Source organism: Pipistrellus kuhlii, unplaced genomic scaffold, assembly GCF_014108245.1.
Source record: "Pipistrellus kuhlii isolate mPipKuh1 unplaced genomic scaffold, mPipKuh1.p scaffold_m20_p_11, whole genome shotgun sequence".
NCBI lineage: Eukaryota > Metazoa > Chordata > Mammalia > Chiroptera > Vespertilionidae > Pipistrellus > Pipistrellus kuhlii.
Genome location: NW_023425416.1, coordinates 45,152,435 through 45,173,496, shown reverse-complemented (window position 1 = coordinate 45,173,496; position 21,062 = coordinate 45,152,435). Strand labels below are relative to the sequence as shown.

Below are 21,062 nucleotides of genomic sequence, written 5' to 3'. Positions count from 1 at the left end.
CCTCCAAATTCACTGTCCCTCCAATTTCATTCAGGATAGAACTTGTAACATTTCTGAATGAAATCTTGGATTGTCCAAACTCGTTATGAAGTAAGAAGTCCATTGGTCACTTTAAGATTCATGACACAGCCGGGACCGGTTTGGCTCAGTGGATAGAGCATCGGCCTGCAAACTGAAAGGTCCCGGGTTCGATTCCGATCAAGGGCATGTACCTTGGTTGCGGGTACATCCCCAGTAGGGGGTGTGCAAGAGGCAGCTGATACATGATTCTTTCTCATCGATGTTTCTAACTCTCTATCCCTCTCTCTTCCTCTCTGTAAAAAATCAATGAAATATATTAAATAATAAAAAAAAGACTCAAGACACAGTTGATTCGATCATTAGAACATCACTCCAATGTGGTAGCAGCCAAAGCTTCCAACTCCATTCAGAGGTCTGAGTACTCCCCTCCTTCAGGCTGAGCTGCCAGTGGGCTGCCAGCTCCTGGGAAGGGGGCATCGATTGCTGTCTCACTCGCGTGCCTTCTCCCTCTCTCCTAGATGCCTGTCTCTTACTTATGCAGTAAGTGTTTGGGGGTTGAAGAGCAAAGGGAACTGGAAAATTCTCCTGCTTTCTGAGCCTGGCCAGCATTTAAAGCTATTATGAATTCATCCGAAAGCTTTCACTCCTGGAGATCTCTCACCACAGTTCCTTTATTTGGAGTCATATGCTCTCCTCCAGCTCAGCTGCCCACTCACTTCCTTCCACAGCCCTGAGAACCTGAGGTGGTCCACCTCCAGGTTTGTCTGCTGAGGGGCCCTGATAGATGCTTTTCCCTCCCCCACCAACCACCTCCACATCTCTGTGACACAGAACCTACATCTGATGTGTGACACTCATAGATTCCTTAATTTGACAAATTCTGGGAGGCCAGGTATATTTGTTCCTCTGCCCATCTTTAGCTGTTTAATGTCCCAGGCAGGAGTCAAAGACCAGCCACTAACTCCCTCATCCAGAGTCCTAAAGTTAGCCTCTTCAAATTCTCCTCACAAGGTTCAGATGAAAGACAGGCACCCACCCCAGAGGAGGTGGGGACGGGTACCTCTCAGAACACTCTAGCACTGCCTATCAAACAGTGATTCTCAAAAATCCTTCCACTTTCTTCTCTTTTTTTAATATATTTTATTGATTTTATACAGAGAGGAAGAGAGAGGGATAGAGAGTTAGAAACATCGATGAGAGAGAATCATTGATCAGCCACCTCTTGCACACCCCTACTGGAGATGTGCCCGCAACTAAGGTACATGCCCTGGACAGGAATCAAACCTGGGACCTTTCAGTCTGCAGACCGATGCTCTATCCACTGACCCAAACCGGTTTCGCCTCCTTCCACCTTCTTTCTGTCCTCCCTCAGTGTGCATGGAGTTTAAGAGTCATATAACTATTCCTTCAAAATTTGCTTCTTAGTCTAGCTCCTCACTATAGCACGTCTATTATACTTTGGTGTCTCAATCAACACTTGCAATTTAACATCCTGTTAGACTCCACTGAAAGAATACAGTTATCAGACATTCTCCCACCAGCAAAAAAAAAAATAAAAAAAAAATAGATCTGTTTGCTTCTATGAATGTGTTCTCTGTGTTTCCTCCTCTTAAAATGGAAAAGGAATTTCTACTCCAATCCAAAATCAGTCTACGCCCCAGATCATCCTCATCCCTTCCCCTTCAGCACCAGCGTCATCATTCCCATCAGCCTTCAAACAGGTTCTATAGTCCCCATCTTAAACACACACACTCCCTTCCCCCTCCTCCCCACATCTCCCATTCCACCTCCCTGTGCATCTTCACAGCAAAACTTAGCTCAAGATTTATCTAGATTCACTCTCTCCATTCACTTACTCTTGTTTGTTTTTTTGGTTGGTTGGTTAGTTGATTGGTTTGGATGAAATTTGTTTACTTCCAATTTATATTCTAACTTTAAGCTATATCAGAAACTAGAGGCCCGGTGCACAAAATTCCTACACTGGGGGGAGGGGCAGGTCCCTCAGCCCAGCCTGAGCCCTTGGGGGATGTCTGACTGATGGCTTAGGCCCACCCCACGTCAGTCGGACATCCTTAGTGCTACCACAGAGGTGGAAGAGGCTCCTACCACCACCGCTGCACTGGCCAGCCGTGAACCCAGCTCTGGGCTTCTGACTGAGAGGCAGTCCCCCTGTGGGAGCACACTGACCACCAGGGGGCAGCTCCTGCATTGAGCGTCTGCCCTCTGGTGATCAGTGCGCATCATAGTGACCGGTCATTCTGTTGTTCAGTCGACAGAGCAGCTCTGCACCTCTACATGCACATTTGGGAGGCCAGCTCCCCAGACCCCTCCTCCTGGGATCCGGCAATAGCCACCGTCACTTTCAGGCCCTGGGCAGCTCACTCCTTGGCCTGGGCCTGTCTCCCACACAGGAAAGTGAGGGGCCGGGGTGGAGCTGCTCTACCCTGCAGCCCATCCACTCTGAGGCAGGGAGAGTGGGAGGCAGCTCTTCTGTTCCCCTGTCACCGTTCACTTGAGAAGCCTACACTCCAGCCCCTGCCTCTTATCTCTTAGAAGCTGATACACTTGCAGACAAAAGGCAGCTTTTGTCAGTCGCTGCCAGTTCTGAGCATTTTCCGGCCCGAGGCATTGACTTCCAGCGAAGAAACCAATTTCCCTACAGAGTCTTCTACACTCTCCTGTCAGGGCTGGCACCTTGGCGCATCCCCTCCTCTTGGGAGCATGCAGGTGACATGGAGCAGGCGGACTACACCCCTGGGCCACCCAGGACCTGTGTCCATGTGTGGACACAGAGAGGAGGGAGGCAGCTCTGGGCAGAGGCCCTCCTTGGGGGGCCTTGGAGCTGTGGGCTTCCTTCCTTCGCTCCTGCACATTCTCCGAATGTCACCTGAGGCTTTTCTCCCAGAGATGGGGAAACTGAGGCCCGGAGGAGTCTGCTCACACTAGGGTTTGAGTCCCCCTTCTGTACCCCTGAGGTTTTCATTGTTAGGACACTCCGGGTGTCAGCATGGGGTAGGCAGGGGCTGGGGAGGCTCAGAGGTTTCGTGTGTGTATGAGCCTGGGGTTCAGTCCCTGCCCCTCCCTCTTCTCTCCCACAGCAGCTTGAGGGAGGAGACGTCTCACCAGAAAAACAAAACAGAGCAGAACCAACGAATACACAGTCTTTCGCCTCCCGGTCCACGGCCCCTGTTTCTGGGCAACAGAGCCGCCGGCTCCCATTCCCGCACAGAGCAGAGCAGAGGCGATGCCTGGGCCGAGGACTGCGCCAGCTCCCGGGGGCTCAGGACAGCGGCCCGGCCACCGGCTCTGAGAACCACTTGTTTCTCTCCACCTGCACACCCACACACCGCACACCCGCACAGCCCTGAAGGAAGTGCCACCTTTTGTGCTCAAAAAGGTAAAAATGCCTTCCTTTTTGTTTTCAAATTTTTCATTTATTTATATTTCCATTTATATTCAGGAAAACGCATCCTTTTTGCTGTACATTTCTAGGCGTTCTGACAAGTGGGGAGTCATGTAACCACCACTGCGGTCCAGAGAACAGTTCCATCACCCCAAAACCTCCTCCTCACCTTTCCCTTCCTCCATGCCGGTCCCTGAGGTTGGCTTCTTTCGCCTAACATAACGCATCTGAGATTCCTCTGTCTCATATGTATATATATATATTTTTTTTTTATTTTTTTTTAAAAACGCTTCTTAGAGGTGTAACGATGCAACTGCGGTGGGTACTCAGAGCCCAAGCACAGAGCCCACCTGGCAAGGTCTCCAGCTCTGAGCACAGCTCCCAGCTCCCCTGCAACCAGCATCCTCCTCCCCACCAGTTTCCATCCCATCCCTGCCCAGCCCTCCCATCACAAGGATCCGCTTGTGACCCTAGCTCACACTGGTGCTCCGGAGGCCTCAGGGGGCTACTGGCCCTAATCCGGGCGAGACAAGCAAAGAAGCCTGCAGGTACTCATAAGCACAAGACAGCAAGACTGGGGGAGACCAGAGAACTGGAGAGTGCAAGGCCCAGCTAAAGACATCCACAGTTTATAACTCCTAGATACACAGTTTCTGCCTCCACGCCACCCCTCCCTGCTCCTGCCACCCCTCCCCCCAACGAAGGCCCATCACTGGGCTGCACCCAGGTGTCCGGACTGCGTTGGCAGCCTCCAAATCTCTCGCACTGATCCTGTTCCTCAACCCCACCACGGCATGGCTATAAAACATGACAGGACACGGGGCAACCATGTCGCCATCATCATCACGGTGCAGGACTCAGGGTGACCATGTGTCCCCACTGGAATGTGACCGAGCGTGGGAAAACCAGGCTGCCCGTGGAGAGTCGGGGGACCGCTGTGGAATGTGCTGTGTGCAGGTGAAGGGGTCCGTGGGAGAGATCATGCCCGGGAGGCCCCACCCCAGCCGCAGCAGTCAATCTGGTGCTCCTTACTCTGCAGACCCAACCCAGGAAGTCCCTCCCTGCACAGAATCCACCTTTGACTCTTCTTACAGCCGCCATATCGTATCCAACAAGAATACACAATCCCACCCCACCACCACACACACACACACACACACACACACACACACACATACACACAAACCAAGAGCACAGGGGCGGGCACCGCGGTGAGCTGCCCAGCGCCCCTCTTAGGATCCACATGCTGCTGTCCTCCAGCTGCCAGGCGTGTGGCTTCTGATGGCTCAACTGTGCCCCTGTCCGGGCATTCCCCTCGCCCCAAAGGAGCTGCCAGGCCCAAGGTTATGCCCACCCCAAAGAGCAGCCCACTGCCAGTGACTGGTCCAAGTGGAGGCAGAAAAGCTTGCTCCCTGGCCTCTGGCACACCCCCAGGGGCCATCCAGCTCCGGAGCTTCCTGTGGGCATGGCTGAGACCTTGGCAGCACCTGTAAGAAGATCACCCTGTCCCTCCACCCAAGCCTGCTTCCCTCCCACCCGCAAGGATGCTGTTCCTGCGGGCCCTCCCTGGAGACCTCCCACATGCAAATCTCCACCTCAGAGTCTGTTTCCAGGGATCCCACAGGAGGGCAAAGGGTGGGTGGGCTTGAGTTCGTTAGGACTGCTGCCGGGTTCTGTAAGATATTTCTTCCATCGCACACGCTTTTCCAGCTGTTACCTCATGTGACCCTCTCCACAGCGCAATGAGAGGAATATAGAGTTACTCCATTTTATATATGAGTTAAGGAAGGTCCGGAAAGGTTCCGTGCCTAATCCAAGGCTACAAGGACAATAGTGGTGGATCTGATCTGACCTTCTGACCCTCCACGCCCTGCTCCGCAGCTCGCTGCAATGGCAGAGCTGATGGGTGAGGAGCAGGTGGGAGAGGTGGAAGCGGAGCAGGCTGCGCCGCACAGGTATGCTTCACTTGGGGCCAGCAGCCCATTCATTCCTGGTCATCAGATTTATGTCTATTTTCTCTCAGTTCTCCAGCAGATGGCAGTCAAGTGTCTTAAGGACCCAGTGGCTCTTCCTCATTTGCAGGCCAGCGTCATTTGAGCTCCCTGGGAACTGGCAGAGGTGAGGGGGGGAGGGGAGGAGAGGGACTAAAGCTGAGAGCACATGTAGGAGACAGCAGAGCCATAGGTAAGAGCATTAGCCTGACTATCACCAAGGTGCAATGGGGGAATCCCCACCCTCCCCTCCAATGGAAGCAGGTCACGCCCTTGCCCTTCATCGTGAATGCATTTCTCTTTTTCTCTGCCCCTCATCAGCTAGAGGATCTGTGAAATGTGCCACCCTGAGTCCTGCTCCTTGCATTATTCAAAATAACGCAAAATCTCTTCTTAGGAGAACCCTGCCCACCCACGAGGGTAACAATCTGATTACTTCTCAACAGGATCTGGGGTAGAATCTGAAACACAGGACTTTCTTCAAAACATAACGCGTTTGAAGACATCTCTTGATGTCTTCAAACTGTTTCGTCCAAAGACAGCAAAATAATTTTGAAAGTCATCAACCCTACCAGGACAGAAAAATATAGAAGAGGAAGCAACAACAGATGGACGAGAACTTTCTGGAAGCTTGAGCAGTAACTGCCTTAGCAGGGGCAGGCAAGGCTGGGTTCAAAGTGCCCGCAGAGAGGTGCCTCCTCAAAACCCCAGGGACGTTTCCGGGGCCCAGGCTGCAGGTTCCTGAGAGAGAGGGGAGGGGGTGCGGCTAAAACAGAGGGGCTGGTCAACAGTTAGTTCTATGAGCACTGCGCTTGCAGATCCCGTCCCACCCAGGACCATCTGACTGCGAGCACAGGCAGCTGCATCTCATCTGCTTACAGGAGAGTGGAAGAGAGGATGAAGTGTGGGCTGGATTCACTGTCCCGGGGCCAACATCTGCTGCACATCTGGCCTCACCCTCAGGGATGTGCCATAGCTCCTCAGCTCCAAGCACCTGTCCTGGGGCAGGTTCACAGCAGGAAGGAGAGGGAAAGAGAGTCCATCCGACTGCCCCTGTCCTCTTAGACCAGGAGAACGATGCTTTCCCAGCAGCTGCCCTTCCCCAACAAAGCATTGCTTATGACTGTGGCCATTATGGAATCACGTGACCAGCACTAAGCACAGGGAGGCCTGCAGAGGCAGCCACTTAGCTGGTAGAGCCTCCATAGGAGAGACAGGCAAGGAGCAAGAGGGTGGGAATGAAGGTGAAGTGAGGGGAGCTCCTTGAGCAGCGAGCTTCACAGGGGGATGGTCGGGTGGTACCCAGGATCCAAGTGCTTTCCTCTTGGGCTGGTCATTTTCTCAATGTGGAATGCCCCAATCCTTTGCCAGGGGTCTCCCTGGACCCCCTCACTCCCAGCAAGGCTCCTCACTCCAGCTAGTTGCCCTTTTCCAGAGCCTGGGGTAGGGGGAGGGGGTGCATCTCTACGTCTACAGACCTTCATGTGAGCTTTTCCACCAGCCCTCCTGTCTTCAACCTGCACTGCCTTCCAAGATGCCTAGTCCCGAGTGTTTATGGGTTCTGAACCCCGGACCAGCTTGCTTCTTCACCTGCCCCTACCTCAGCCATTAACAGCGTGAAGAAAACAAAGCATAAGCCCGTTACGACTGGCCCGTCCACTGGCCATCATCAGGTCTCCCTACCGCGACCGAGGGGAATGGGTAAATAAATGTGGGTGGGCGCATGCACAGAACACCCTGCAGCTGTCAGAAGCAAAGAACGAGCTGTCTGCCTCACCACGTGGACAGAGCTCCAAGGCCGGGTGTTGGGGGAGAAAGACAAGGAAGAGAATGAAAGTAAGAACAACACCCATCTCCATAAATGCAAAGCACCTACTCGCAAAAGGCCAAGAAACCCTGACAGGGTGCTCCGTTCCACCAGTCACCAGGGAGATGCCAATTAAGGCCACAGTGTGAAACCTCTGCACGCCTGCGGCTAACATGAACACGATAAAGTAGGGGTGTCAAACTCAATCAGAGAAGGGGCCAAAATCTAAAATCCAGCCTAAATCGCGGGCCAAATGGTTTACTGAACAGTCATAAACTGTCATTGTGATGGAAACGCAGCGGAGTGCAGTGATGACAGTGCGGTGCGGGCCACATTGCAAGGCCTGGCGGGACGGATTTGGCCCGCAGGCCTTGTGTTTGACACATGTGCGATAAAGACACCAAGAGCTGGAGGATGCAGACGCACCAGAATTCTCCTGCGGTCACTGCTGGTGCAGGGTAGGCTGGTAGAACCGCTTTGGAAAAGTGCCGGGCAGTGTCAACTAAAAGCAAGCACGCTCTCTCCCACGGCCCAGCAATTCCGCTCCCAGGTGTGCACCTGGCAGAAATGCATATGCACGTTCACCAAAATACAGGTGGTAGAATGTCCATAGCGGTGCTAGGCATAGTCACCTCAGGCTAGAAACTACCAAACACCCCTCAGCAGTAGAATGGATGGGTACACCGTGGTCTATTCGCCCGGTGGAATTCTCCGGAGCAATGCGAGCAGAGGAATTAAAACTATAAGCAATATGGATGCATCTCATGAACCTAACACTGATCCGAAGAAGCCAGATGCGGGAGCTCAGACTATGTGGTTCCATGTAAGTAAATATCAAAAAGAAGCAGAAGTAACACGGGGAATTCTATGCGAGTAGAGTCGTTAACTCTGGGGACGTGGCGGTGACAGGAAGAGGGCTAAGAGGGGGGTTTCTGGGGAGCTGGTGATGTTTGGCTCCTTGGCCTGTGTGCTGGTTCGTGGGACGTGGTCAACTAGTGGCATCCCTTGACCTGAACACGTAGGGCCTGTGCACTTTTCCAAATGGAGGTTATAATGCCACAGAAGTGAAACAAATAGAAAAGTCTGCGCCAACACCAGTTTGGCTCAGTGGGTAGAGCGTCGGTCTGTGGACTGAAGGGTCCCAGGTTCGATTCCAGTCAAGGGCATGTACTTTGGTTGCGAGCACATCCCCAGTGGGGGGGTGTGCAGGAGGCGGCTGTTTGATGGTTCTCTCTCATCAATGTTTCTAATTCTCTATCCCTCTCCCTTCTTCTCTGTAAGAAATCGATAAAAATATTTTTAAAAATAAAATCAATAAGTTAAGAAAAGTTTTTTAAAAAAAAAAAAAAAAGAAGAAGAAAGAAAAGCCTGGGGCAGTGAAAACAGGAAACACAAAGGCACAGTCAACATTAGCACACACTTTACAACGATGGTGGTAAAGCCAAAGGCCTGCTTTGCTTATTTGAGGGGGCGTCTGTGAGGGAGCAGGGGGGACATGGCCGTGAGGTCATGGTAGCAGGGGAAGAAGTAAAGTGATACCAGAGATGCGTGTTGTATGGACGTGCAACGACCCTGTGTGTAACCCAGCTTTGACCGGAGGTAGGGCGGGCCAGGGTGGAACAAAGGAAACCCTGGTTTGAAAGGCCTTTGATTGCTCTCTGACTGCTGTATGCGTGGCCCCTGCTTTAATGAAGTGGGGCCTGGGGAAGAGAAGGGAGTGGCCCAGATCTTGACAAGAGCTCCTTGTAGGGGGTGCCCCATCTCTGGCCATTGCCCCTCCCTGCCTCCCTGAGGCCTCTCTGACCCCGAGGCTGACTGTCCATGAGGTCAGAACTCTGGTTTCTTCTCAATGGCTTCTCATCTAAACCTCCTGCTGGCACTACCCCAGGGCTCACGCTGAAGACGAATGCTGGAAGCCCACCTCTGCTGGCTGAAGCTGAAGCAGCGGGCTAACGCCCACCCCAGCTGACTCCGTTCCACCTCAGCGTCCTGCTTGGCCCAATGTCCGTTGGCAAGTTTGAATCTTCATCCTGGCGCCCAGAAGCCGGTGGTGGAAGACCTCAGGGAGCACTCCAGTTCCACTTCCCTCTCCTCCCACCTCAGGAGGTGTGAGATCAGGGAAGACAGACCCGCCAGGGTTAAAATTTGACATTGCCTGCACTCCCTGCTTTGGCCACTAGTGGGAGATGCTGGCCAACCCGAGGCCCGTCAGAGGGCTAGGAGCAGGCAGCGGGCAGGCGATTCAACTATCCAGCCTCCAGCTACCCCAGGCACAGGGCTAGAGAGGGTTCCGGGTCCTGCACTTTCCTGTAGACGCATTTTCTTCCTGATTCAAGCCCCAGTGTGTATGTAAGGCCCCCAGCGGCCCCTGGAACCCCACACAAGGTCCCAAAGGGCGGGTGGCTCCCTGGTGACTTCTCCACGATCCCAGGAATGGGAGGGCAGGGCAGAGCCTCTGAGCTCCCAAACTCAGCACTGGGCGCCCTCCTGACCTCAATGCCCTTTTACCCTCCAAGAACAACGCTTCCTTCCAGGACTTGAAGATGTGTTAGGAGAGAGAGAGATGCTGCTGAGAAAGAAATGTGTGTGTGTGTGTGTGTGTGTGTGACACACTCCTGGGACAAGGGTGTAGAGTAAGGCATGCCATCCCTTCCAAGGATGTTACTGATCCGTCAGCAAACGACGGAGGTGGCCTGTTTTGCTTAGAGAAGAAGTTGTGTTCCTGGGTGTTTCCCGGCCAGTCAGCCTGGGGGTGAGCAGTGGTGACCACCAGTGTCCGGATCCCTGTGTCCCTGTGTGAGAGATGGTGTCTGTCAGTGTCAGCATGTGAGTGTCTCCAGGTGTCAAGATGTGGGTTGTATGTAGCTCAACGGTGTGAGTGTGAGAGGGTGTGTGTGTGTGTGTGTGTGTGTTTCAGTGTGGGTGTCTGTGTGGGTCGGTTGCCTCCTTCTTTCTGGTCAGGGTGTGTGTGTTCCACAGGTCATGTGCGCCAGCATGTGCATGTGTCAGCAGAGGTGTCTGCCATCATGCAGACTGTGTATTGTCTGTGTGTCTCTCTCCTGTGTCCGTGTGTCAGTGGATGTGTGTCTCTGAGGCATGTGAGTGTCACTGAGTTCATCAGAGCGTCTGCCTCAGTGACACCGTGTCACTGATGTGTCTGCCTGTGTGTCCCTGTGGGTGTCTGTGTCAGTGTGTGTCTGTGTCCATGTCAGCGTGCAGGTGTGCCCATGCCGGGTATGTCTGCCCCAGCCTGGCTGTCTGTGTGCGTCCGGGGCGATGTCAGTGTGTGTCCGTGTCTGCGGGGGAGGGTGTCTGGGGAGGGTCCCCAGGTCAGTGAGGATGAGCGTGTGCGCTCTGGCCAATGTTTGCCGGCGCCCGCGTGGGCAGCTGTCTGTGGCGGAGCGTCTCCAGGTCGGCGTGGAGGTGCCCCCCTGTGTGCCAGCGTGGGCGGCGGCCTGTGGCGGGGCGCCCCCGGGTCAGCGGGGTGCGCGCCCCGCCGGGAGCCGAGGTGTCCTCCCTCCGGCGGGCGGGGCGCCACGTGCGGCTCCCCGGGCGGGCGCGGCGCTCTGGGGCGGAGCCAGCCCGGGGCCCCGAGCCCCAGGCCGCGCCGGGCGGGCCCGCCCCCGACCCCGCCCCCAGCCCGAGCCCGCGCCGCCGCCGGAGTCCGGGAGCCCGAGACTGCGAGCGGCGGAGCCGAGACGGCGGCGGCGGCGCCCGTGGGATGCGGGGATCGCGCCCCCCACGCCGCTGAGCCCTCGCCCGGAGCCCCGCGCCGAGCCGCGTCCGTGCCGAGCAGCAGCCGCCCTCCCGGGGCCCCGGCCGGGGACCCGCAGGTGAGCGAGCGCCCCGCGCCCGGCAGCGCCGGCCCGGCCCGGGCACCCTTCGCCCGCCGCCACCCAACTTTCCTCCCCGAGGGTCGGAGGCGCCAGCCCCGCGCGCTCCCTGCCCGCCCGCCCGGCCCCGTCCGCCCGCCCGCGGCTGCCTCCCCCGCGCTGCCCCCGAGGGCGGAAGGGGAGACGGAGGGGCGCAGACCCGCCTGGCCGGAGGGGATCCCCGGGGGAGGGCGGCCCTGATCGTCGCGCGCCCCCTCCCCTCCCCTTCCCTTCCGGGTTCCCCTGCGCGCTGTCGGGGGCCGGGGAGGAGGAGGAGCTGCGGCCCCGGCTTCCCCGCCGACCCCGGCGCAGGCTCGGGATTGGGACCCGGATTCCCGAGGCCGGAGACCCCAAGGTCAGAGCAGCGGCGACTGGGCGCGCGATGAGTGTGGCTCCAGGGGGAGCGGGGGAGCTGCCGGACGGAGCAGGGCTGGGCTGGGCTGGGCTGGGGGGGGTGCCGGCACCCCCTTTCTCTGGGCCGCGCAGAGCTGTCCGCCCGGGGAGTCCGCTCTGGGAGGACGCGATCCCTGCCCGTGCCGACCCGGGACGGTGCTCCGTGCGCCCTGGGCGGGGAGAGACAGCTGTGTGTGTTGTGTCTCTGCGTGCGGCCACCAACGAAGAGATCTCTGTGCCCTCTGACGCCCTAACGGGGCCCGGCCGCCGGGCTCCGTGCGCCCTGACGGCGGAGGGGGGTGCGGGTGGCTCCCCGCGGGGGAGATCTCCGCGCATGGGGACGGGGGCGCGCCCTCTGCCCCCCTGGCTCCGACCCGGGCGGACCCGCTTGCCCCGCGGGAGGCGGCTCCTGTCCTCTGCGTTGTGTGACCATCTTGGGTGGCGCCTCGGGAGGAAGCGGAGGTGCCTTGCCTTGTGGGGGCTGGAGGCTTGGAGAGTGGGGATGGTGGGGGCAGCGCTGGGGACAAGGCCCTGGCCCGTGGCCCTGGCCCTAGGCCCCGCCGCCGCGTTGAAACACCTGTTGGAGGACAGCGCCGAGCCCAGGCAGGAAGCCGCGGCTGAGGTTGTGGTAGGAGCCGGTCTTGTCTCCTTAACGCCTGGAGACCAGCCCTGGCTGGTGGGATCCAGCCTCTCCTCTCGGGGTCCTGGGCCAGCATTCCCTTCCCCCAGCTGTCTCCTCGCCTCCGGGCCTCCGGCTGAGACGCCCAAGCCTCGGGGAGCCTAGATAGCACCATGAGGACAGGCACCACCTATGATCCCACCGTGCCTGGCGCCACAGCCCGTTCCGGATTCTCCCATGCCCAATCTCACCATCTAGGGACCTCGAGTGGCAGGGGGGAGGCCACCGTGGCCCAGGCCCTTGCTGCTGCCTTCACCTCTATCTCCTTGCCCTCCATTCCTCCCCGTTAGCCCATGGGGGCGGGGGTGGTGGTGGTAATGAAACTAGAAGGTGGAATGAGGGTGGCGCAGGCCAGTAGCTCAGGCCAAGCCACAGTCACAGGGGTGTGACGAAGGCAGGGTCAGGGGACAGCCAGAGTGCAGGACACGGATTTTTTATTTTTATTTTTTTGCTAGCATGGCTGGCCCTGTACCGAAATGAGCTCCAGTGAACTTTTCATCTATCGCTGTCACCACCCTTGGCGTCGTACAGGGGGACAGTGAGGCCGAGAGGGGGTCAAGGATGTACGCAAGGTCACCTAGAGAACCCGTGGGTTTGGGACGCCCCTCAAGGTGAAGATTCCTTGAGATCAGCTTTCTGGGGCCAAACTGACGAGGAGGATCTGAGCAGAAGGGAGACTGGCCCTGCGGCGCCAAGCACCAGCATGCAGCCCCGTGGTGGCATAAGCCACTGCTGTGCCTCCGGGGTGCGGAGCCCAGGCTCTGTGCGGTGACCCAAGGTCCTCTGGACGAATTCCAGGATTGACTCTCTCGGCATGAAGACTGAGCTCAGAGGAGAGGAGTGGTAGGAAGCACCAGAGACAGCTGGGAGGGAGGGAGGGAGGGCGCAGAGCAGACTGTGTCCAGGCAGTGCCAGGAGAAGGGAGCCCTGGGGGCAGCCTGTGGTCGAAGGCATTCTCTGGGGAAGGCGATCGGAAACGTGTGCAGCGTTAGAAGCGCGTGTCCATGGCCCATTCGAAAGAGGCGTGATAACCTTTGGCCAAGAGAGTCAAGGGGATCTGTCTAACAAATAGAACCTTTCCACTAGGTTTTGAAGGATGAATAGGAGTTTTCCGGGCGAAGAAGGTACAGTCCACCCGTCAGGACTAGCATGTGCCGGCCGTACATGGAGACGTGAAGCCAAACAACTGTTAGTGCGGTGACCTGGTAGGTCCCGTGGTAGGAGGGAGAAAGAGTCGAAGCGAACGCCAAGGCCACAATCCCAGGGGCCTCTGTGTGCTCTGCCCAGGAATTGGGAATTTATCCTCAGAAATGGTACTAAAAATAGCCCAACATTTACCGAGCGCTGTCCACCGGCCAGGCGGAGCGGAGCACTAAGCACTTTATGAGGCTCATCTCACTGAACCTTTGCATCAGCCCTGGAGGTCGGGACCCTAATATTGGCCACGTTGCAGGCGATGGAACTGGAGGCCCAGAAGCTTAGGTCACTGGTTCTCTGTCGCACAACCCTAAGTAGGAGGGCATGAGTGCCAGCCCAGGCGTCACCGTATCTGCTCTGCGGTGTCCTCCCTCTCGGGGCAGGCCAGCGGTGCCACCAAAAGTCTTACAAGTGAAGGAGAGGGACGGGCAGATTTCCACAGGGCAGAGCCTGCGGTGTCCCAGCGGCCTCCTCTGTGAAGGGCTATGCCACCCTCCCGTCCCTAACTTAGACTGCTCACTCAGGGCGGCACCTTGCCCCCCTGTCACCCTGGGAAAGAGGGGATGGCCCTGTGAGGTTCGGGTTGGCAAGCCTGATGAAGAACAAAGGGAACGTGATGGGTTCTGAACTTGGATCTGTGGTCCTTCCAGGGGCATGCCCACATCCAGGGTCAGTTGGGGGGGAGGCCCCAGCCTCCAGGAAGGAGACGTGGGCCGGAGGTGGGAACTTGCAGTCATACACAGAGGCTGGTCTTTGGTTGGGGCCATGGCAGAGAGTGAGGTTGTCCAGCAAAAGTCCGCTGGTCAGGGCTTCTCAACCCCGGTGACACTGGCATCACCTGGAAAGGTTTAAGAAAACCAAAACACACCTACGCTGGGCTCCGCCCCGGAGATTCCAGCTCGTTTGACTCAGGTGAGGCTTGGGCCGCAGTGGCTTCCAAAGCACCCAGGTGACCCTGATGAAGTGGGTGAGAGAGAAGAGGGTGGAGTTTGGAGCCCTCTGGCATCCTAGCCAAAGAGGCGGGAGACGTGGGGCCAGAGGCTGGGCCGGAGCAGTCGGAGTGGGAAGAGAGCCAGGAGTGCAGGTGCCACCAAAGGCAAGGAGCGTGTCCCAGAGGAAGTGTGTCTCGCTCTCTTTCTGCCGAGAGAGCTAACCAAGTGCGTTCTGTGAAGTTCATGGAGAGATTTTTTTTTTTTTTAAGGGAAGGCATAATTTCTAAAAGAATGTCCATTAGCAACTGTCAGGGTCCTGGGTGACTTTGACAACAGAAATGTCCCTCTTCGCACGCACAAAATGTGGCGCCCGGTACAGACTGATGGATGGATGAATGAATGAGTGAGTGAATGAATTGGTGAAAATGGAAGGCGGTTTTGGAGAGGGTTGAGGAGTGAGCGGGAGGTGAGGACGTGGAGACAGCATGTGCAGACAGCTCTTTCAAGGAGTTAGATGGTTGAAGAGGGAGGAGAGAGATAGAGGGGAGCTGGCAGGCAGGAGGAGGGGGTCAGGGAGTGTTGTAGGGAGAGCCTGGAGTGGACCCGGGTGCCCACGCAGTGCACCATGTGCAGGTGCTGATAGGGAGAATCCCTCTTCCTCACAGCCAGGGGCTGGAGGGCTGGAGGTGGAAGTTGGGGTGGGGGTGGGGGTGGGGGGGTCCCCAGTTGCTCTGGTTTGCCCAGGGGTTGGCCGCCGGGAAGGCCTGGGCTGGACTGGCTCCTGCTGGGAAGCTCTGAGGGAGGTTTTGATGGCAGAGCATGTTTCCTGCTGGGGGTGGCGGCAGCAGGGGGCGGGAGATCCTGCTCTGAGGGGGAAAAAGTGACCCGGAAAGCGATGTTTGGGGACAAGATGGGGTCGTGGGAGAGCAGGTATCCAGGAGTAGAGGGACTGGGATCCAATCCTGTGGCTAAAATCCCCAGCATCAGAGAGAGGAGGAGGCAAAGCCAGCGGCAGCCTGTGGACAGAGGCCGGACACTGCAGGGAGCATGAGCAGCCAGTCTCAGGGGTGGCCGGACTGCAGGCTGAGGCTGGGACTGGAGGCCCACGGCCTCCTTCTGCCAGCCCAGACGGGCCTGAGGCCGAGGTCCCCGTCCGAGTCCAGCCTGGGATGGTGTCAGAGAGCCTGGGTAGGACATTCAGCACCTACTCCGTGCCATGGAAGTTTCTAGCAGGTTTACTACACTGCGGACGCAATAACTGCTCTCAGGAAGTCTCCTAGTCCATACTATTGGGGGAAAGACAGACTGGATACTGCGAAGCAGGTAGCTACAGAGGTCGTTTTAGGTAGTGACCCGGGTGATGGCGAGAGGAGGGTCACTCTGGACTGGCCGGCCAAAGCGGGACAAGGAGCTGAGACCCAGATGACAAGAAAGAGCCAATCCTGTAGAGGCGTGGGGAAAGAATGTCTTGGAGAGCAGGAACTGCAAGTGCCAAGGCCCTGGGGCAGGGGCCAGCTCCTCCTGGGGTAGGGTTGGCTGCTGGAGCAGGAGCAGGGGAGATGGGGGTAGGGATGGCCTGCATCGCTGCCCCCACCTCTCGGGCGTCTGCCCCTTCAGGCTGCCCCTTCGGTTATTCACACCACTCGACTCAGACTGGCAGCGGTTCCTGGGGATGAGTCTATATTTAGATACAGCCCTCCTCTCTGTGGGCCTAGAACATACCGTGTCTTTTTCAGATGATCAATATGGAATGGGTGCTATTTATAGGGACTCCGTGTCAATTTCTGGGGCCAGAGACCCTCCGGTGGGGGAGGGAACCCCGGACCAGGCTTTGCAGGGGTAGGGGCAGACGCTGGCACTACGCTGGAGCCATCTGACCCGTGGACTCTTTGGAACTTTTGTCACCTTCCCTGCCTGCCTGGCCACCCTCATCCCTGCAGAGTCACCGCCCTGGGCCAGGGAGCTGGGGGCCCCCAGCCTCCCCACCTCCAACTTCATTTCCTCCAGGGGTACCGGGTGTGCCCCCGAGCCCAACAGAAAACGTGGTTGTGATTGTTGGAGCCAGAATCCAATGGGACGGCTATCCATCCATCTCTCATGTTCGTTCCTCGCTCTGTTTACTGCTCTGGGCAGGCAGAGAGGGATCCCGAGGACCCTCGGGGCCCTCTCAGGTTATCCCCACGCACCAGAGAGAGATCTGCCCAGGACAGAGAAAACACAAGGTTAGAGTCAGGAGCTCATCCTCCTTGGTGGGAGGTAGTGTGGCCCAGAGCAACCAGGGGAGGCTGCCTGGAGGAGGTGGGATTGGAGTCCCGCCACGGCAAATGCACATTATTTGGAAAGATGGAAGGGATCAGATGATGTTTGCTCTCCTGTTGTGGGAAGTGACTGTTTCTGTGTGCAGGCTAGATTTCTCTCTCTCTCTCTCTCTCTCTCTCTCTCTCTCTCTCTCTCGCCTTGGTTTGCTTCTCCTGATTAAACCTCCAGGGAGACAGTGGAAAGTGAGTTCCCACAGGAGTAATAACCCCATGGAAGGACCGAGCTGCTCTCCTGGCATCCGTGTGGGCCCAGGGAAAGTCCCTCTCCCACGTGGAGATCCCCCTGCTGTCCTCGGTCCCCTTTGACAGCCCTGGGAAGCTGAGGACCAGGGCTGGCCACCCCGTGGGCTCAAGGTCACACAAGGATGCAGGTGGCCCTAAACCCAGGGCCCTGTCTGCCTGGCCCCACCCAGGTCTTGCCCAGGCAGTCTCCATGCTTTCTGGGAACGGATTTTGAGCAGCAGAGAGGCCTCTTCCTGGCATCGGGAGGGTAGTAAATGCCTTTCTGGCAGGTATCGATTCCTCGAAGGCCTGCTGGAAGGAAGGACCTGGCTCAAGAGGCAGTTTTCAGTGGGACAGCAGGTCAAGGAGGGGTAATGTGGCACCAAACCACGTCTCAGGCTGCCTCTGGGCCAGGCTGGGAGGTGCCCTAAACCATCCAAGATGAGGGGGAAACCAAACTGTGGGAGGGACCAGCCCAGCTCAGTCAATACCTCCTGTAAAGCCATCCACTCCCAGCCTCATGGACCTGGGCCCATAGCTGGAAAGTGGTCCACCTGGGCCCCTCGGCGCCCAGGTACCCACCCTCTGCTGCCCAGCACTGCTGCCCGTCCCCTCGGCCTATTCCCAGGAAGATCCCAGCCCTGCGTCCATTCCCTGCTGGCCCAGGCCCACCCAAGGGACATGAAGCAGGTGTGGGGGTATAGCAGGCCAAGGGACAGAGGCCTGCCCGCCGCACCCAGCACTGAGCGGGGGGCCGCCCAGGGCCCACCGGTGCGGGGTCAGACGCAGCGCACGCCGCCAGGGAAGTAAAGCAGCGGCGAGCCGCTAGCAAAATTGGAAACCCAGGGAAAGCCTCCACTCCCTCGCTGGCCGGGCCTGCGTGCCTATTAGCTGTGTAATTGCTGAGCTTCTGTTTCAGGAAATGTCTGAGGGAAGGAGAGAAAAATCTCCCGGAGGATCCCCTGGGGCCGATCATTGCCCAGAGATAGCCGGACTTTGGGTCCCTTCCAGCCCTGGGCCGTGTGATTGGATTAAGGACGACGTGGTCACTGGCGTCCAGTCGATGCATCGCACAGGTGACTGCGATGGCACACCCCCCCTCACAAACCAGGCCAAGCTCTCCAAAGCATTGTGTGGAGCAGGAACCGTGGACACACAGAAGCCCAGGCTTATGACCCCGTGTACGTGACATTCTGGAACAGGCAAGACCAGCCCGAGGCAGTGGGAATCAGAAGAGCTGACTGGAAAAGGACAGCAGGGGACTTTCGGGGACAATGAGAATGTTAACCGTCTTCATTGGGGTAGTGGTTACACAGGTGTACACATGTGTTACAACTCACCCAACGGTGCACCTCAAATCTGTACATGTTCTCATGTGTATATCTATACGAATAAAAGGGTAATATGCTAATTAGACCGGGAGACCTTCCAGACAAAGCCACAGTGGCGGGGCCGAGACAGAGGTGGTTAGGGGCAATCAGGCCAGGAGGAGAGGGCAGTTGGGGGCAAGAAAGCCAGCAGGGGGGCCAATTGGGGGTGAGAAGGCTGGCAGGCAGAGTGGTTAGGGGTGATCAGGCAGGCAGACAGGTGAGTGGTTAGAAGCTAGCAGTCCTGGATTGCAAGGAGTAGAATTACACAGAGATCAGGCCTAAACCGGCAGTGGGACATCCCCCGAAGGGCCCCAGATTAGAGAGGGTGCAGCCGGGCTGAGGGACACACCCCTGTGCATGAATTTTGTGCACCAGGCCTCTAGCATGTGTGTGTCGAGAGAGAGAGAGAGAGAGAGAGAGAGAGAGAGAGAGAGAGAGAGAGAGGGAAAGAGAGAGAGAGAGAGAGAGAGAGAAGAGAGAAGAGAGAGAGAGAGAGAGAGAGAGAGAGAGAGAGAGAAGAGAGAAGAGAGAGTTTATGTATTGTTAGATTGGCTTATCTCCCTCTGGGGGCAAAGAAACCCTGCAATGTCAGCCTCTCAGGTTTCTCCAGGGGTATTTCTTCCTCTCTCATTGCACACAGTAGGTGCCCCGTAAACACCTCGGTTGCCATGGCATCAGCGCAGTTTCCATGTGAAGTCTTTTTTCCGCCCAGGGATTGAGAAAAGTGAGTTGGGAAAAACTGGGCTAGAGACTTAGGATGCTGATTGCTGTCTCATGGCCCCTGTGTGCCAGGAAGGGCATTTCCTGAGCCTTCTGCGGGCACCTTTCTGGCTCCACTGTGTGTCCTGGCGGGGGGAGGGGGGGTTTAGATGGCCCGGGATCCGGAGCAGGGGTGCCCCTGAGTGACTGAGCCAGCTCTTTAACTTGGGGACAGCAGTCCCTCTTATCCAGTTTCACGCTCTGTGGTCTCAGTTACCTGCGGTCAAGTGCAGTCTGAAAATATTAAACGGAAAATTCCAGAAATAAGCAATTCGTACGTCTTAACTTGTGCACCAAAATGAGTAGTGTGATGAGGCTTGGAGCCATGCCCCCTGTCCCGCCGGGAACGTGAACCAGCCCTCCGTGCGGCCTCTGCGCGCTGCGGCTGCTGCTCACCCTTCGCCACTCCGAGGCAATCACCGTGATCAGAGCGGGAGCGACCACACGGGCATCCCTTGTGCTGCGGTGTGTTGTCATCACGGTCCTGCTTTACGATTAGTTCTTGCGGTTAATCTGTTGCTGTGAGTGATCCTTAGGCTAAACTTCATCACAGGGTACATGTTTAGGAATGATAGTAGTGCATTCAGGGGCGGGTACTGTCCTTGGTGTCAGACACCTGCCAGGGGTCTTGGAACAGATCTCCCGAGAATAAGGGGGAGACTGCTGTCCATCATCCAGGTCCAGGGCCTAGGGGCAGTGTTGGGGCTTGACTGACAGCTCAGTGCCGCTCCGCATAGCATTACAGACGCCCTGGGCAGGAAACCGGGCGCTTGGGGAGAAGAGGGTGCTCTGTGCCCGGTGGTGGCCTGGCCCTGAGACATGGTGCACACCTGGTGAGACGAAGGAGCTGCTTCCAAGCCCCTGTCTCCCTGTGGAAAGTGGGGGAGGGGGATGAGAAAGCAGGGGTTCGGATCGAAACCGGTTTGGCTCAGTGGATAGAGCGTTGGCCTGCGGACTGAAAGGTCCCGAGTAATATTCCGGTCAAGGGCATGTACCTTGGTTGCGGGCACATCCTCAGTAGGAGGTGTGTAGGAGGCAGCTGGTCGATGGTTCTTTCTTATCGATGTTTCTAATTCTCTATCCCTCTCTCTTCCTCTCTGTAAAAAAATCAATAAAATATATTTATTTATTTTTTTTAAAGAGAGAGAGAAAGCAGGGGTTGGGGCTGAATCCAGGGGTCAGGCCAAAAGTGCCCCAATCCATCTCTCCTCTCAACTTTCACTTGCGGGGAAGGGGGGTCTCGGAGACCCTGGGAAATCACTTGGGCAGAGCCGGGGGCGGCGGGCGGGGTTCTCTGTCAGCTGATTTCCCTGGGCTGCTGGAGTATTGGAATGCATGAGATGCAAATGCATGTAGATGAGGGCATTCCCAGGTTCCGGGGTGAGCGTGAGCCTCCGGCGGGGCTGGGTTGGGGACGGGGACGAGAGAAGGAAAGCCCCATCAGGATTCCCCCTTCGGGAGGACCCAGCTCCAGCCCGGCTTGCACAGGGTTAACGCCTGGGCTGCCTCCAAGGAGTGGAGCCGCAGGGCGCTGGTTCGCCGAGGCCCCGCACAAGGACGCGCCTTTGATCTGGGAGCAAGGACCTGAATGCACAGGCCACGGGCACCAGCTGGCACCCCTGCCGAGCCTTTGTCCAGACCGTCACCCCAGAGAGGGCCGGACCGTGCGGATAATTGCCTGGGCGGGAGGGACCATCTGAAACTTGCTGTCAACCTCAACCCCCTTCCCCCTCCCCCCACCATCCCAACCTGGGTCTTGAGCCTGCATGGCCACGCACAGCACAGCCACTGCCGAAAAACCAGGGTGGCCACTTTCTGGTCATCTCCCCCCCCCACCCCCGCCCCTCCTCCCCCAGCATTTTCCGCTCCCTCCCCTCCCCCACCCCCAGGCCAGCCGGCCTTCCAGCCCCAAAGCAGGTGCAATTTTTTTTTTAAATCTTCAGTAGCCATATTTTACGAAGTACTGTAAAAAGAATCAGATGAAATGAACTTGAACGTATTTTTCTTTAATCCGGTATGCCCAAAGTATCACCAGTTTAGATTGCAGTTGATATGTAAAGGTTATTCATGGGAGAGTTGACATCCTTTATCATCCTAA

At 57.1% G+C, this 21,062-nt stretch overlaps 1 protein-coding gene across 6 annotated transcripts in view; it reads left to right on the top strand.

Moving 5' to 3' along the window:
- Positions 1-10,878: 10,878 nt before the first annotated feature.
- SCN5A (sodium voltage-gated channel alpha subunit 5) overlaps positions 10,879-21,062 on the top strand; it is a 90,813-nt gene continuing 80,629 nt past the window's right edge. For all 6 annotated transcript variants that reach the window (XM_045579428.1, XM_036431896.2, XM_036431894.2 and 3 more), the window contains exon 1: positions 10,879-11,055. The gene's annotated coding sequence lies outside the window, so the exon portion shown is untranslated. The remainder of the gene's footprint in view (positions 11,056-21,062) is intronic.